Source organism: Chlorocebus sabaeus, chromosome 12 (genome assembly GCF_047675955.1).
Source record: "Chlorocebus sabaeus isolate Y175 chromosome 12, mChlSab1.0.hap1, whole genome shotgun sequence".
NCBI lineage: Eukaryota > Metazoa > Chordata > Mammalia > Primates > Cercopithecidae > Chlorocebus > Chlorocebus sabaeus.
Window position 1 is genome coordinate 6,241,563 of NC_132915.1, and position 18,585 is coordinate 6,260,147.

The 18,585-nt window shown below is 44.8% G+C and overlaps 1 long non-coding RNA gene across 1 annotated transcript; it reads left to right on the forward strand.

Annotated features, from left to right (window-relative positions):
- The first annotated feature begins 1,138 nt into the window (after window positions 1-1,138).
- LOC140712909 (uncharacterized) lies at window positions 1,139-17,231 on the forward strand. The gene is made up of 4 exons (XR_012094731.1): window positions 1,139-1,520; window positions 7,406-7,635; window positions 8,130-8,245; window positions 16,372-17,231. It is a non-coding gene; the product is annotated as an uncharacterized lncRNA (long non-coding RNA).
- Window positions 17,232-18,585: the final 1,354 nt, after the last annotated feature.

The window sequence follows — 18,585 nt, forward strand, 5'->3', positions numbered from 1 at the left end:
AGTTTAAAAAAAAATTTTTTTTTTTTTGAGATGGAGTCTTGCTCTGTCTCCCAGGCTGGAGTGCAGTGGCACGATCTTGGCTCACTGCCACCTCCGCCTCCCAGGTTCAAGGGATTCTCCTGCCTCAGCCTCCTGAGTAGCTGGGATTACAGGCACCTGCCACCAGGCCTGGCTAATATTTGTATTTTTAGTAGAGATGGGGTTTCACCATGTTGGCCAGGCTCATCTCGAACTCGTGACCTCAGGTGATCCACCCACCTCTGCTTCCCAAAGTGCTGAGATTACAGGCGTGAGCTACTGCACTCGGCACAATTTAAGTTTTTAATTAAGAAATGAAAGGAAATAGTACATGAATTATTAGCATGGCTGCAAATCCATTATGACTATACTGTATCAATACTATTTGGAAGCCAGATCAAATAGCATCACTAAGTCTAGATTTATATCCACTCTGGTGAAGAAGCAGAAAATGGTCTCAGAAACTTTCTTTTAGTTATTCTCTCTCCGAGGACTACAGCATAGAGATGGTAAGAAAATATTCCTATAAACAGCCCTACTTGCTTCAGGAGTAAATGAGAGGATGCTTTGAGTTTCTCAATCATGAACAAGGGAAGAAGCTCATTTGTGGATCTTATCAAAGAAGAAGTCGGTGGCGACAGAGGATTCCAGGGAAACAATCTATGACATTGTTTTGTTCTGAGTCAAAGGCAACATCGCTAGACTCAGGTAAGTGAATGGGCATTGGCCAAGATGGTGGTGGTTAGGGTGAGAAGGCACCGTGTCTCCTCCCTGCGGGCGGTCATGTTTTCTGCCCAGATCTCATCTTTATTCCTTGGATACGAAGTGTCTCTGAGATGGCTCCAGATGGAACCTGAACCCGTGACCTCCCCACATAAAGACATGCGTGACACCCATTACACCATCTGGGGCTCATAAAACCACATGCTCTGTCTTTTCCTGGCTCTCAAGCTGTTCGAAAGCTGAACGGCAATATTTGGGACCGCTCTGGTTTATTCGTGGACTTTAATTCAAAACACATTTCCACAAAGAGAGGCAGAACAAAGCACAATAGCACTAAAGTTCAATTTACATTCTCAGTCAGTGAAACAAAATGGAAATAGAAAACAGTTGTGGGAGAGTCGTTTATAACCAAACTACGGCTCCAAAAGCGCCTTTCCTATAATGTCATGGAGTAAAAGACATTTTAGAAACCGCCAGCAAACACTTAAGTGACCAAAAAAGGAGAGGTGAAGGCTTTCTATTAAAAAAAAAAAATTATTAAAGAGCTGATGGTGTCGTCTGATCTCTCCCTCCTAATTTGGCAGATACAAGGTGATTTCCGTATTTCCTGATTTAAAATACTTTCCTTCTCTTGACGGTTGTTTGGATGCTGCCGGTCACTGGGAAGCCAGCGCTGTCATGGAAATCCCTGCACACGACACACAGGTCTCCTTCGGTTTGGCGAGACATTCCCAGATGACCGCAGAGCTTGTCTGCCATCACATCTCCGTGATTTCCAGGTACAAATTTGCCGTAGTAAGTTACGTCTGACTTGTTCTGCAAAAAAATATACCAAGTGCTAGCAGATGGACACAATTGCAACCACTATGTCAGCGACATGGTTAAGAAACAGTGTGCAGAGCACGTGCCCTCCTTACGTGATTAGAAACGCTGCAGAGTCGTAATGATAAAGCAAGGGGCTCCCTGACTTCAATTTCAAACTGGATCTCACACAGTTAATCAGCAGCAGAATTAGAAGAAGATGTGTGATTCCAAGTCTTAGGCATTTTCTACAAGGCTAAAAAATGGAAATTCTTCTGGTACCAAGTACAAACCCCTCATCCTGGCGGCCACAGGAAACGCTGGCAGCCCTGTGGAAGGGGCGGGTGAGGGGCAGGCTGGCCTCATCCCTGGGTCTGTGCTTGCGCTGTTTTCTTCTCTTCCAACTGGTGAAATCAGAGCTTCTCTAAAACAGCTCTGAGTCCCCAGGCCAGGTTCTCTTTGCCCACTTAGTGTTCCTTTCTTTCTTTTTTCTTTTTCTTCTTTTTTCTTTCTTTCTTTTTTTTGCAATGGAGTTTTGCTCTTGTTGCCCAGGCTGGAGTGCAATGGTGGATCTCTGCTCACTGCAACCTCTGCCTCCCGGGTTCAAGTGATTCTCCTGCCTCAGCCTCCTGAGTAGCTGGGATTACAGGTGCCTGCCACCATGCCCAGCTAGTTTTGGTATTTTTAATAGAGGCGGAGTTTCACCAGGTTGGCCAGGCTGGTCTTGAACTCCTGACCTCAGGTGATCTACCCACCTCGGCCTCCCAAAGTGCTGGGATTACAGGTGTAAGCCATCGCGCCAGGCCACTTAGCATTTCTTTTGCTGGCTCTTTCTCATAATATAACTACTTATCTGCAGGCATGCTTCTACTGCCCGGTTGTCAGCTTTCTAAGGATGTGGAGCAGTCCTTATTCATCTTTGCCTCCTGGATTTTTGCTCAATGCTTGGTGTATAGTCAGTGGCTTGTTAGGTGTTTTTTGGAATGAACTGATGCTCTATCCTTATTAAATTCAATGACTTTTCAAATCAAATTTTTTTCAACTTTTTATTTTACTTTAATTTTTATAGAGATAATTGCCAAGGAAATCTACTTTGAATACATTTAGGTTTTCTAGGAAACGGTTGGAGGCAAAACTTGTTAGCTCCTCCAGAACCCAATTCATAACCCTCAAATCCCTTTCTCGCACTTAGAAGACGTTCGAATAGTGAAATCCTGGCTTCCCAGGCTCCTTTGCAGCTCAGTTTGCCATGTGATTGAGGCATGGCCAAAGATATATCAGTGAGAGTCCCTCGGAAGGCTTCTTGATAAGGAAAGGGCCCTGTGGCCCTTCTCTTCCACTGACGGTTGCTGCAGCCACCAGCAGCCACAAGGCAGCACATATGAATCTGAAATCCATCCCACCAAGGACAGAGGAGCAAGAAGATAGAAAAGATCAGGATTCCTGAAGGCATTATGGAGCAGCTGAACCTCTGGTAACAACTGCTGCCTCCAGACTTCTTGTTATTTAAGAAAAATATGCCCTTCATTATGTAAACCACTTTTAGGCAGGAGGAGGCCTAACGTCTTTAAATCCTTCCAGCTCAAAAAAATCATGGAGCAATTGCTCTGAGCAAGCACTGTGCTAGTTAGAAGGGAAATACACAGCTTAACTAAGACTAAGCAAGAATGAAGATGCCTTTTAGAATTTAGACGAAAACCTCCTTGAGAGTATTATCACGTTCCCAAGTCTTAGTATATACGTATATATATATATTTGTTTTTCTGTTATGATCTCCCAACTTAAAACTATGTAAAGTGGACCCTTGAACAACATGGGTTTGAACTGCGTGGGTTCACTTATACAAGGATTTTCTTCCATCTCTGCCACCCCTGAGACAGCAAGACCAACCCCTCCTCTTCCTCCTCCTCCTCAGTCTATTCAATGTGAAGACAATGAGGAGGAAGAGCTTTATGATGGTCCACTTTCACCTGATGAGTAGTAAATATGTTTCCTCTTCCTCACGATTTTCTTAATAACATTTCTTTTCTCTGGCTTACTGTATTATGAGAACACAGCATATGGTACATATAACATACAGAATATGTGTTAATTGCCGCTTATGTTATCAGTAAGCCTTCCAGTCAAAAGTCTGCTATTCATGGCTAAGTTTGGGGTAAGTCAAATGTTATTTTGGATTTTCAACTTTACAAAGGAATGGGTATCAGCACCCCTAACTCCCACATTGTTCCAGGGTCAACTGTATGTATTTTTCTGAACAATGATTTTTAAAAGATTACAGCTTTCCTGACACTTTATCCCTGAGTACTTCCTCCTACACTTCCAAAAACTGAGGAACTTCTACAACCAGTATCATACTTCACCAAGTTAATAATCCCCAAAGATCCTCTAATGCTCAATCCATATTCAAATTTTCCTAATAATCCAACTGCAAATTTCTATTTGCTTTTTTAAAAACCAGGATCCAATCACTGCATTATGCTTTAATCTCCACTAGGCCCCACACCCCCTTATTTCTTCATGATTTTGGCTTCTCAAAGAGACCAGGCTAGTTAGCATGAAGTGTGTGGCTTTAAGGATTTTGTCAAACTGTTTCTTTCTTATGTCCTTTTACCTGTTCGTCTGTTCCTGTATTGTCTGTCAACTGGAAGTTAGGTCTAAAGGTTTGGAGAGATTTAACTTAAAAATAGTTTTGGCCACCAGGCGCCATGACTCATGCCTGTACTCCCAGCACTTTGGGAGGCCAAGGCGGGTGGATCATGAGGTCAAGAAATCGAGACCATCCTGGCCAACATAATGAGACCCCGCCTCTACTAAAAAATACAAAAATTAGCTGGGTCTGGTGGTGCGCGCCTATAATCCCAGCTACCTAGGGCTGAAGAATCTCTTGAACCCAGGAGGTGAAGGTTGCATTGAGCAGCGATCGCGCCACTGCACTCCAGCCTGGCGACAGAGAGAAACTCCGTCTTAAAAAAAAAAAAATGGCAATAACGTGGCGGAGATCCATGTGTGTATTTCTTCCTTTTTTTTTTTTTCTCTTGAGACGGAGTCTTGCTCTGTCGCAGGGGCTAGAGTGCAGTGGTGTGATCTCAGCTCACTGCAAGCTCCGCCTCCCAGGTTCATGCCATTCTCCTGCCTCAGCCTCCCGAGTAGCTGGGACTACAGGCGCCTGCCACCTCGCCCAACTAATTTTTTGTATTTTTTAGTAGAGACAGGGTTTCACCATGTTAGCCAGGAAGGTGCTGATCTCCTGACCTTGTGATCCGCCCATCTTGGCCTCCCAAAGTGCTGGGATTACAGGCATGAGCCACCGTGCCAGGCCCCATGTGTGTATTTCTTACGGTGTCTGCTCATCACATGGAGTTGTGTGGAGCTTCACACATCCAAGCGGAGTTGAGCTTCTTGGTCACTGATGTTGTGCCTCTGCTCTCTGTCCACAAATGCTCATAACTCCCTAGCACACTATCCTTGTGCCTGGTCTGATATGACTAGTCATGGTCCCACGCCTCCATATCTGTTTGTGCCGTGCCCTGTACGGAAGTAATCTTCCTCCTGTAAGCATGGTCTACAGTCATAGAAACAACAGACAAGACTGTTGTGATAATGAAATGAGATGCCCTAAGGGATCTCCTGTATGCTGGACACTCGCTTCCTTACCTCCATTGTGGAATAGTTGTCCAATTTCCGCTTGGTAATCAAGATCAATCACCCCAGCCAGCACTAGCTCTTTTTGCAGCATATTGATTCAGAGGCATGAGGAACCCAAAGTGGCCAGGTTGCAGTCAACTTCCAGTTCAATTGAACCATTGTTTTTATCCTCCCACTGAAACTCAGACTTCTAGGCCAGTGGAGCATAAAGGCACAGGACCAGGAAGCAAAACTTTTGCTCGTGGGTCACTAGGGGTGATGGTGGGTGGTGCCTCTCCCATTTCCACCCCTTTATGTCTGGACCTATGAATCCTGGCTATGGGAGAAACAGCACCATAGATTACATGCTGATTTGGAGAATATCCAACCTCCTGGGAAACCTTGCCCCAGCCCTGCAAGGTACAGCTACCTAACTGGCACTGTAACTGAGTCTTCAAAAGGCCGTTGCACTCTCCTAGCAAAATTGCTGCTTTAGGATGATAGAGAATATGGTAAAACCAGTGAATTCTATGAGCACGGACCTATTGCCATACTTCTTTCACTGTAAAGTGAGTTTCTTGATCAGAAGCAAGGCAGTGCGGCTGATGGTGGATAAGGCATGTGGTGACTCCACAAATGGTAGTTTTGGCAGAAGCACTGTGAGCAGGGAAGGCAAATTTGTATCCAGAGTATGCGACTATTCCAGTAAGGACAAAACTCTGTCCCTTCCATGATGGAAGTGGTCCGATGTAATCAATCTGCCATCAGATAGCTGGTTGAGCCCTTGGGTAATCATACTGGGGGCTCGGTGTTGCTGCCTGCTCCTGGTAGATTGGGCAGTCAGTGGAGGCCGTACTCAGGACTTCCACTCTGTGCTGCTGAGCCCATGAATAATCTCCATCCCTGCCACCATGGCCACTTTGTTCACAAGCCCGCTGGGCCATGAGACTGGGAGAAGAGACTGACTGATATCCACAGAATGGATGTTCCTATTCACTTGATTTTAAAGTCCTTTTTGCTGAGGTCACCCTTTGGTAAGCATTCACATGAAGCAAATATCTTTATGTTCTTTTCCCAGAGAGGTCTATACACATAGAGCTTCCCTAAATTTTCATGTCATCAATTTTCCAATCATGTGCCTTTCAAGTATCTGATCATCCAGCCAAACCACCGGCTACAGCCCATGAATCAGTTTATAATCGCACATCATGCCATTTCTTCTTCCAGGCAAAGTGGACAACCAGGGTAAACTGCTCAAAGTTTGGCTCACTGGGAGGTTTTCTCTTCACCACTGTCCTCCGGGGCTGTCCTGGAAAGGCGCTGCAGTGCTGCAGCTGTCCGCTTCAGAGTGGGGGCTGCATATCCCACAGAACCCTCTGTAGTCCAGGAATGAGTGTTTTCTTCCTCTGACAATGATTGTCAGGAACTTACTTGTGAGACCATCAGTGCAGGCTAGGAGAGAGGAGGCAGTGTAGCAAGGCCACTTCGTGTAACGCACTTGTGCCTTCAGGGCCTGCTTGGGTCTGATCATGTGTATACCACTTCGTCTGATGATGGAGTGCTGCTGTGCACATTCATCTTCATGGGTTGGTGGGTGATATACCCCCCGATTTATGGAGGGCAGTGCAGGTGGCCTGGTAACTTGATGGTCCATGCTTGAGTGTTCAGCCTCTAAGACCCAGTAGCAGGCCAAGAGCTGTTTTTCAAAAGGAGGGTGGTTACCTGTTGACAACGCAGGGCTTTGCTCTAAAATGTAAAGGCCTGTGCTGCCATTCACCCATACAGGCCTGCCGAGTGTTCTAACAGCATCCCTATCTGCCACTGGCATTTCAAACACCATTGGATCTGCTAAGTCATATGCTGAGCAGCAAAGCAACTTGAACAGCAGCCTAGATCTGTTGCAGAGCCTTCTCCTGTTGTGGGCTTCATGCAAAACTAGCAGCTTCTCTGGTCACTTGGTAAATGGACTGGAGTAACACATCCAAATGAGGAATATGTTGCCTCCAAAATTCAGAGGCCTATTAGGCACTGTGGCTCTTTCTTAGTTATAGGAGAGGCTAGATGCAACAGCTTACCCTTCATATGAATACTTTAACATGCCTCCACATCACTAGACCCCCTAGAAATTTCACTGACATAGAAAGCCACTGAGATTTTAAAAAAACTTATTTCCCATTCTCTGATATGCAAATGTCTTACCAATAAATCTAGCGTATTTACTACTTCTTGTTCTTAGGTCTGTCAGCGCAATGTCATCAATGTAACGGATGAATGTTTATGTCTTCTGGAAGGGGAAGGCAATCAAAATCTCTGTGAACTGATGGTGACATAAAACTGGAGAGCTGACACACTCCTATCAGTGCAGGTGTATTGCTTGCCTTGCCAGCTAAAGTAAACTACTTCTGGAAGTCTTCACTAACAGAGATGGAGAAAAAAGCATTTGCTGGACCAATAGCTGCATACCAGGTACCAGGGTTTGTGCTAATTTCCTCAAGCAATGAAACAACATCTGCTACATTTGAAGTCACCACGTGATTAAGTTCACAATAATCCATCCACTGTCATTCTCCAAGATCCTTATGTATTCTGCACAGTCCAAATAGGTGAGCTGAATAGGTTTATGGGGCATTCTTAAGTCCTTGATGGTGACACTAATCTCTGCAAGCTTTCCAGAAATGTGGTGTTGCTTTTGGTTTACTATTTTCCTAGTCAAAGTAGTTCTAGTGGCTTCCACTTGGCCGTTCCCATCATAATAGCCCTTACTCCATTCTACTGGTCAGGGAACAAATGCGGGGATCCAACCAGCTGCTGAGTACATCCATTCCAATCATGTGTCCTCAAACTAGGAAATCACAACGGGGTGAATTCAGGGACCCGCTGGGCATGGGGAGTGAATGATTATCAGGAGATTTTCTTTTAAGGGACAAAAATTTTGTTTTTGTTTTTGTTTTTTGAGACAGGGTCTCATTCTGTTGCCCAGCTGGAGTGCAGTGGCATAATCTCGGCTCACTGCAACCTCTTCCTCCCAGGTGCAAGCGATCCTCCTGCCTCAGCCTCTCTAGTAGCTGGGATACAGGTACGTGACACCATGCCTGCCTAATTTTTGTATTTTTAGTAGAGACAGGGTTTCATCACGTTGCCAGGCTGGTCTTGAACTCCTGACCTCAAATGATCCGCCTGCCTTGGCCTCCTAAAGTACTGGGATTACAGAGGCGAGCCACTGTAACCAGTCACAAACGTTTAAAATTAGATTTCAATGATGGTATAGTCATAACCTTGTGAATATATTGAAAAACATTAAATTGTATACTTTAAATGAGTTTTGCATATGTTAATTATATTATCAAGCTGGTTTTTTTTTTTTTTTTAAATTTCAGTGAGTTGTTTTCCTCCAATTCAAACTTAACTCCATGTGTACATTTCCCTTAGAGACCTCTGCGTTTTTTTCTCTGATTTTATTTTTCTTTTTACTCACCTAATCAAGAGGGGGCATTTAAAAGATTCTGCAAAGTCACGGGCTAGAAAGAAAGAGTTGTTAACTTTGCATAATGATGATGTTAAAGGTGATTTTTATTTGGGGGTTATAAAAATTTTCTATAATTAGTTTTTTCTTTTGTAACTATAAACATACTTATTTTTTTCTTTCTTTCTTTTTTCTTTTTCTTTTTCTTTTTTTTTTTTTTTTTGAGATGGAGTCTTGCTCTGTCGCCCAGGCTGGAGTGCAATGGCACGATCTCTGCTCACTGCAACCTCTGCCACCTGTGTTCAAGCAATTCTCCTGCCTCAGCCTCCCGAGTAGCTGAGATTACAGATGTAATCTCTCACTACCACACCTGGCTAATTTTTTTTTTTTTTTTTTTTTTTTTTGGTATTTTTAGTAGAGATGGGGTTTCACCATGTTGGCCAGGCTGGTCTTAAACTCCTGACCTCTGGTGATCTACCCGCCTCAGTCTATCATAAAATAGCCTTCCAGCATCACTTTTACTTTTTCGCTTTCTTACTATTTCTGCTTTTCCTACCCATATAGGGGAGGAAACACTTATTTCTACCCTCTCAGGTTTTGTGGCTGGCCTAAGAATTCAACTGACATAGATTAACAAGGGACAAGCATACACACTGGTTTAATATTTTAACATGTGCACAGGAGTCTTCAGAAGGAAAACAACGACCTGAAGAAGGCTTTAGGCTCGAAAGTGTAGACACCATTTTACACAAAGAATGGTAAATTATGGTGTGACAAGACAAAGGGCTTGGGTTAGGGACAGTAAATTGTGGGATGGTGACTGGGAAATATGCGAGGAAAACCAATAGGGGATTAGCATTATTTTTGTAGGCTTGTTTGCGCAGGTCCATTCTGCATCGACTCCCAGTCTCTGATGACATGAATGTTCTCTTCCTGGTATAGGAAAGGCACCTTTCTCATGGGGAATTCTATGACCTGGTTTTAGGTAGAAAGGGGCAGGGCAGAGAACCCTGTCTGCGTCTGTTTCTGATGTGCTTTCAGTTCGACTAAATCAATATGTCAAAGCCACATATGTCGGGGTGGCCAGTTCTCCACCCCTTCACCCAGCATCCCCACATCCTCATGATGGTTGAGCTGTTCCTCATCGTGGACTTGCTGGCACTTACCGATATGTAATTTTCTTGATTTTATTTATGACTGAGACATGAGTTTTCTTTTCTAGGAATATCGGATAGATGATACCATATCCATTAGAATACTCTTGGCTTGTCTAAGCGACGAAGGTAACTGTAAGTGGAAGGCAGGTTAGGTTCCAAGTGTGACTGATGAGTGGCTCAGCTATGCCATCAGTGACTGGGGAAATTTCTCTCCTTGTGCTGTGGCAGTTTGGGTACTGGCTTTTCTCTGGCAAGCACAGTGGGGGCAGCAGGGCAAGGCCTCACATTCGGCCATAACAACATCTAGAAGGACATATTCCAGAATTCCTCACTTCCCCGCAGACTCTTCCTTCACCAGTTAAGGGAATGGAGTTCCCCTGGGAGGGGGTCAGGGGGAGCATGCACATGGGGGTGGGTCAATTCTCCCTGGCTTCAGTCTGTAGGAAAGAAGACCTGAAAAGCAAACACAGAAACAAACCAAGGTACTGAAGAAAGACAGAAGGTCAGATGGATGCTGGGTGGACAACCAGTTATGCCCAGCAGAGCTGCCCTCGCATGGTTGCCAGGACTTGGGTCCAGCAGTCAGTGAGCTTTCCACTTTCTCTCTGTCTCCCGAGGCCACCTCTTGTACACACACACATTCATGTAGTTCTGTATTCCAGGGGGCACTTGTTGGAAGTGATTGATGTAACCCCTCATGCTTCTGAGCTTTCAAGATAAAAGAGACATTTGCTGCCGGGTGCAGTAGCTCATGCCTGTAATCCCAACACTTTGGGAGGCTGAGGCATGTGGATCACCTGAGGCCAAGAGTTCAAGACCAGCCTGGCCAACATGGTGAAACCCTGTCTTTACTAAAAATACAAAATTAGTTGGGTGTGGTGGTGCACACCTGTAATCCCAGGTACTTGGGAGGCTGAGGCAGGAGAATCACTTGAATCCAAGAGGTGGAGGTTGCAGTGAGCCAAGCTCACACCATTGCACTCCAACCTAGGCAACAAAAGTGAAACTCTATCCCAAAAAAAATAAAAATAAACAGAGACATTTGCACTGTGGCTAGACACAGAGTAAGCCCAGGTGAGTGCGTGTCTTAAAGCAGTCTATGGTCTGTGACTATCAGGGCAACTGTCAGGCATGATGTGATAGGTTGCATAGATCATTTTTAAAATTTTTAAATTGTGGTAAAATATACCTAACTTATAAAACTTACCATCTTGGCTGGGCACAGTGCCTCACACCTGTAATCCCAGCACTTTGGGAGGCTGAGGCGGGTGGATCACTTGAGGTCAAGAGTTTCAGACTAGCCTGGACAGCATGGTGAAACCCCATCTCTACTAAAAATACAAAAATGAGCCTGGTGTGGTGGCGCATGCCTGTAATCCCAGCTACTTGGGAGTCTGAGGTAGGAGAATCACTTGAACCTGGGAGGGTGAGGCTGCAGTGAGCTGAGATCGCACCACTGCACTCCAGTCTGGGGGACAGAGTGAGACCCTGTCTCCAAAAAAAAAAAATAATAAACAAACAATAAACAAACAAAACCTTACCATCTTAATCACGTTTTTTTTGTTTGTTTGTTTGTTTGTTTTTGCAGTTGCAAGATTTAATAAAGTGAAAACAGAGCTCCCATACAAAGGGAGGGGACCCAAAGAGGGTAGCCGTTGCCAGCTGGAATACCTGGGTTTATATCCCGATCATTGTCCCTCCTGCTGTGCTCTCAGGCAATAGATGATTGGCTATTTCTTTACCTCCTGTTTTTGCCTAATTAGCATTTTAGTGAGCTTTCTTTACTACCTGATTGGTCAGGTGTGAGCTAAGTTGCAAGCCCCATGTTTAAAGGTGGATGCAGTCACCTTCCCAGCTAGGCTTAGAGATTCTTAGTCAGCCTAGGAAATCCAGCTAGTCCTGTCTCTGAGTCCCCAGTCTCAACAGGAAAACCCAAGTGCTGTTGGGGAGGTTGGCTGATGACCGCTCTAACTGCTTCCTGCTGAACTGGGGCATAGTAGGGGTTGTGCAGTTGAGATTTCCTCTGGAGGGGTGCCTTTGATGTCATCAACATTGGAGCATGGGCTAGCAGCCTGGTCCAGGGGTCCACGGTAGATCTTAGTCATGGACTGTACCTGGGGCTCCATTTGAAGAACGATTTGTAATTTTACAGCTTTGATTCTGGAAGAGACAAACTTAACAAGGAGGTTAAAGATAAAGGGTCCAAAGAAGAGTGACAGTATTATAGCTGCTAGAGGTCCTAAGAAGGGGAGAATCCAGGGCATCCATTGGCTGAGAAGGCCCCAGGGTCTGGTGTTTTGAAGCTCCTCTGCTCTAAGTTATATTCAAACTCAAATTTATTTAACTTTCTCGGTGACGATTCCGGATTGATTAACATAATAACAGCATTCTTCCCGTAAAAAGAAACAGGTTCTTTCAGCGGTTAGCAAGTCTAAAGCTCTTCAATTTTGAAGGTCTACTGCTGCTAGGGAGTTAAGTTGATCTTGCAAGGTGACCAGGGAGTCGGCGACTTGTTCCATGTCACCATTTAGTTATTAAGATAGTTTGCAGTAGAACTGAGTAGAGGTTGTAATACCGCCAATGCCAGTACCTAGTCCGCCTAGTACTCCTGCTCCAGTAACAAAAGGAAGAATGGGTACTCTTATGTTGTGGGGCTTAGGTACGACATAATTGTATAAATCTTGTTCAGTGTAGATGGTCATAGGGGGCACTAAGAATGAGAGGAAGCACATAGATTCCGAAGAGCCATTCAAACAATGATACGCTGGATATGTTCCTCACTGAGGGCCCTGGTGCCTTTGGACAATTTTAGCCCTAAGTATTTAACTTGCTGTGAGCAGAGCTGAGCCTTCGGTTTGGAAACCTTGTAGCCACAGGTGGTGAGGAAATTTAAGAGGGTTAGGTGGCTTGATGGCACAAGGTTTCTGAACAGGCGGCTAAAAGTAAATCATCTACGTATCAAAGGACAAGAGTGTCCAGGTATGAGAACTGGCTCAAGTCTTGGGCTAATGCCTGACGAAACAGACGGGGGCTATCCCTGAACCCTTGGGGTAAAACAGTCCAGGTGAGTTGAGACATCAGGTTCTAAGGATCTTCAAAGCATCTTAACCATTTTTTAAAGAACAACTCAGCAGTATTAAGAATATTCACATTGTAGGCTGAGGTGGGCAGATCACGAGGTCAGGAGATGCAGTCCATCCTGGCTAACACGGTGAAATCCCGTATCAACTAAAAAAAATACAAAAAACTAGCCAGGCGTGGTGGTGGGCTCCTGTAGTCCCAGCTATTCGGAAGGCTGAGGCAGGAGAATGGCATGAACCCGGGAGGCGGAGCTTGCAGTGAGCTGAGATCATGCCACTGCACTCCAGCCTGGGTGACAGAGTGAGGCTCTGCCCCCCACAGCCAAAAAATAAAAAAGAAGACTATTCACATTGTTGTGCAACCATCACCACCATTGATCTCCAGACTCTTTTCACCAGCCACCGTCCCTGGACTGCTGTGTTACATTTAAAGACTACCAGAAAGGTAGGTCTCAGGCTTTCCAAAGGCAGCTTGTTTTGAATTTAATACTAATTTCCAGTTAAATTACCTTTTCTTTTTGTTTTTGTTTTTGTTTTGGAATTTGTTCCATTTTTCCCCCTGGCTTGTCATTCTGGAAGTAAAGAAAAACGCTTCTACACACTTCCCACAACAAACCTTCATGCTCCAAGAATGAGTCATCACATTTCTGGATGGAGCAAAGACAGTGAAAGTATGCATTTAATCTTCCAGTGAGTGATCCTGACCCTGTGACTCAGCAGCTAACTTCAAGTGAGCTTTGAGGGTCAGGACTCGGTCAAGGCAATGAAGCCTCATTTTTTGCTAGAGAGGGTGGGATCTGCTCTTGGTATCTGTGGAGACTGTCAGCCATGAGGAATCACATCTCCTTGTGTCTAGGCTCCTCTGACAAGTGGCAGCGAGCTCTCTGTTTTGAGGTATGGAGTCTATTTCTCCATCCCACGAATCTGGGCTGGCCATGCAATTTGCTTTTACCAACAGAAGGTGGCAGAAGGGACAGAGTGCTGGCTTCAGGGCAAGAGGCTTTGCAGTTCTTGCTCTCTCCCTGGTGGAACCAAGAAACCACCATGTCTAGCTTGTGTTGGATGGAGAAGGACTCAGATGTTCCCGCCCCAGAGCTAGAAGCTGAGAGTGAGGCTGTCGGGGACGTACTCGCCCAGCTGACCCTCTATCTAAATGTGACCTTGTGGGTGAGCCCAGGAAAAACCAGCAGAGGACCCACCCAGCCAACCCACAGAATCATGAAAAATAAATAATCATTGCTCTTATAGGCCACTCCATTTTGGGATGCTTTGTTTAACAGAAATAGGTAACTGATCCAGTATTTGAGAACATAAAATGAGTTTCTGGCTCTGAGGGAAGATGGGGAGAACAGCAGTCCCAGTGCTGCCAGGCTTTGTGTCTGAGAGGTGGTGGACCTCCAGTTCCAGCATGGGTACCAGTCCTGGGAGGTGCAAGATTCTGTGTGGCAAGACGACGCTGCTGGCTGGTGTCACACAAGGGTCTAAGACTAGGGGACCAGCAGGTGCAGTAGCTTATGCCTATAATCCCGGCACTTTGGGAGGATGAGGCAGGCGGATCACCTGAGGTCAGGAGTTCGAGATTAACTTGGCCAACACGGTGAAACTCCGTCTCTGCTAAAAAAAACAAAAAAAATTAGCCAGGTCTGGTGGTGAGCGCCTGTAGTCCCAGCTACTCGGGAGGCTGAGGGGGAGAATAGCTTGAATCCAGGAGGTGGAGGTTGCAGTGAGCCGAGATCGCGCCACTGCACTCCAGCTTGGGCAACAGAGCAAGACTTTGTCTCAAAAACAAAACAAGCCAGGCACGGTGGCTCAAGCCTGTAATCCCAGCACTTTGGGAGGCTGAGTTGGGAGGATCACGAGGTGAGGAGATCGAGACCATCCTGGCTAACATGGTGGAACCCCATCTCTACTAAAAATACCAAAAAAATTTAGCCGGGCATGGTGGCGGGCCCTTATAGTCCCAGCTACTCAGGAGGCTGAGGCAGGAGAATGGCGTGAACCTGGGAGGTGGAGCTTGCAGTGAGCCGAGACTGTGCCACTGCACTCCTGCCTGGGCAACAGAGCGAGACTCCATCTCAAAAACAAAACAAAACAAACAAACAAACAAAACAGACTAGGGGACCATCCCAGCACTGCAGCCCCTACACAGCCCCCACCTACTCATCCTTCTTTAATTGAGTTAGTTGGACTCAAGCAGTTGTACTATGGACATGCCACAAGGAACTTCCCATCAAGTCACTAAAATTTTAGCAAACCAGCAACATCCTTGGACATGGCAGGGAACAATGCTGGACTCACCCTGGAGGGTCCTAGGACCTCTAATGGGTGGGGGCACTCATCTTGATATTGTGCAGTCACCGGCCAGGAGCTGGGGAGCTCAGGGGCCACCTTTGCATGCATGGTCTGGAGCCCATTGGAGTCCTCAGGGTAGAGAACCAGTAGTGTCCTGGTCCATACCTCCTGTGATAACAAAATACCTGAGACTGACTAATTTACAAAGAACAGAAATTTATTTCTCACAATGCTGGAGCCTGTGAAGTCCAAGGTCAGGGTGCCAGAAAGTTTGGTTTCTGTGAAGGCCAGGCCTCTCCTTTCCAGACGGCAGCTTAAACGCTGTGTCCCCAGAGGGGAGGAGCACTGCGTTCTCACTTAGTGGGAGGGACAGAACGGCAAAAAGGGCCTACATAGTTCCCTACAGACTTTTGATAGGTGGTGAATCGCATTCACAAGAGCTCCACCCTCATGACTTAATCAATTCCTTATGTGTGTGTGTATGTATGTATGTATGTATGTATTTATTTATTTTTGAGACAGAGTCTTGCTCTGTTGCCCAGGTTGGAGTGCATTGGCGCGATCTTGGCTCGCTGCAACCTCTGCCTCCCGGTCTTCTGGCTCAGCCTTCTGAATAGCTGGGACTACAGGCGCATGCCACCACACCAGGCTAATTCTTGTATTTTTAGTGGAGCTGGGGTTTCATCATGTTAGCCAGGCTGATCTATAACTCCTGAGCTCAAGTGATCCACCTGCCTTGGCCTCCCAGAGTGCTGGGATTACAGGTGTGAGCCACTGCACCCAGCCATGACTTACTCACTTCCTAAAGACCCCAACTCTTCATACTTTCACACTGATGATTAATTTTCAACATATGAATTTGAAGGTGACACATTTAGACCATGGTAGGGAGTAAACACCCCTCTTAAAACCTGACTTCATTCCACTATAGATTGAATGCACATTTACAGTTTCTCCACTGCCTACCTTATCTACACTATGACCTAGAGCTCAGTTTAGCTGTCACTCCACCTACTTTATAGTAGTCCCCCATTATCCAGTTTTGCATCCCACAGTTTCAGTTACTCCTGGTCAACCACCATCTGAAAATATTGTTAAATAGAGAAATCCAGGACTAAAAATTCATACTTTTAAACTGCATGCCATTCTGAGTAGTGTGAAGGTTTATCACATGCTACTTTTTTTTTTTTCTTTTTTCTTTTCTTTCCAGACACAGTCTCACTCTGTTACCCAGGCCGGAGTGCAATGGCACGATCTCAGCTCACCACAACCTCTGCCTCCCAGGTTCAAGCGATTCTCCTGCCTCAGCCTCCCGAGTACCTGGGACTACAGGCGCACACCACCATGCCCTGCTAATTTTTGTATTTTTAGTAGAGACGGGGTTTAACCTTGTTGGTCAGGCTGGTCTTGAACTCCTGACCTCAGGTGGTCCTCCCACCTCAGCCTCCTAAAGTGCTGGGATTACAGGTATGAGCCACTGCACCTGGCTGGGGACAATATTTTTGTTTCTGTATTCTCAAGTATCTAGAAGATAATAAAGAATTATTAAATAAATGAGTGCCTGGGTGGAAGGTCTTAAGAAAGACTGAAATACCCTGGGAAGGAAGGAATTCTGTCTCCAGACTCCCTCTGGACTTGCTCTGCAACTCTGACTCTTCCCTGGGGCTCCTGCCTGCCAACCTCATCTACAGACTTTGAACCTACCAGTTCCCACAATCCTGTCCAATTTTTTAAAAAATGAATATTTATCTCTGTCTCTCTCTGTATACACACACACACACACACACACACACACATATCCTGTGGTGCTTCTCTGGAGAACCCTGACTGATACAGCTGCTCTAACAAACTGCCCCACCCTGGGTGGTTTAAACAAGACAAGTTTGTTGTCTTGCAGTTGTGGAGGCCAGAAGTCCAAGATAAAGGTGTTGGCAGGGTAGGTTCCTTCTGAGGGCTGTGAAAGAGAAGCTGTTACAGGCCACTCTCCCAGCTTCTGGTGGCTTGCTGGCGGTTTTATATCCTTGGCTTGTAGAAGAGCCACCCGGATATCCATCTTCATCTTTATATGAAGTGAATTTATGAACAGTTTATAATATATAATCTATAAGCGATTATATATGTAAGTGATTATATATTATATATAAGTGATTATAGATTATATATAAGTGATTATATATTATATATTATATATAAGTGATTATAGATTTTATATTATATAACATAAGTGATTATATATTATATAAGTGATTATATATTATGTAATGTATAAGTGAAGTGATTATTATATAATATATAAGTGATTATAAAATATATAATATACAAGTGAATTTATGAACTGTTTATAATATATTATGAACTGAATGTTTTTGTGCCCCCAAAATTCATATGTTGAAGCCCTAACCCCCAATGTGATGGTATTTGGAGTTGTGGCCTCTGGGAGGTAATCAGATAGATGAGGTCACGGGTGGTGGGGGTGGGGGGATGCCCCATGATGGGATTCATGCCCTTTTCTTTTTTCCTTCAACTTTTATTTCACGTTCACGGGTACATGTGCAGGATGTGCAGGTTTCTTACACAGGTAAACGTGTGCCATGGTGGTTTCCCATCACCTTGGTATTAAGCCTTGTATGCATGAGCTATTCTTCCTGATGCTGTCCCTCCTCTCTCCCCAGCCTCCAACAGGCCCCAGTATGTGTTGTTCCCCTCCCTGCGTCCTTGTGTTCTCATCATTCAGCTCCCACTTATAAGTGAGAATAGGCGGAGTTTTCTGTTCCTGTGTTAGTTTGCTGAGGATAATGGCTTCCAACCACACCCATGTCCCTGCAAAGGGACATGGTCCTTTTTATGGCTGCATAGTATTCCATAATGTATATATACCACATTTTCTTTATCCAGTCTATCACTGGTGGGTATTTAGGTTGATTCCATGTCTTTGCTATTGTGAATAGGGCTGCAATGAGCATACCTGTGCATGTATCTTTATAATAGAATTATTTATAGTCCTTTGGGTATATACCCAGTAATGAGATTGCTGGGTCAAATGGTAGTTCTGTTTTTAGGTCTTTGAGGAATCACCACACTGTCTTCCACAGTGGTTGTACTAGTAATTTACACTCCACCAATGGTGTGAAAGCATTCCTTATTCTCCACAACCTCACCAGCATCTATTGTTTTTTTACTTTTTAATAATTGCCATTCTGACTGGCGTGTGATGGTATCTCATTGTGATTTTGATTTACATTTCTCTAATAATCAGTGATGTTGGGTTTTTTTACATACGTTTGTTGGCCACATGTGTCTTCTTTTGAGAAGTGCCTGTTCATATTCTTTGCCCACTTTTTAATGTGGTTATTTGTTTTTTTTCTTGTAAATTTGTTTAAGTCCTTGCAGTCTCTGGATATTAGACCTTTGTCAGATGGATACA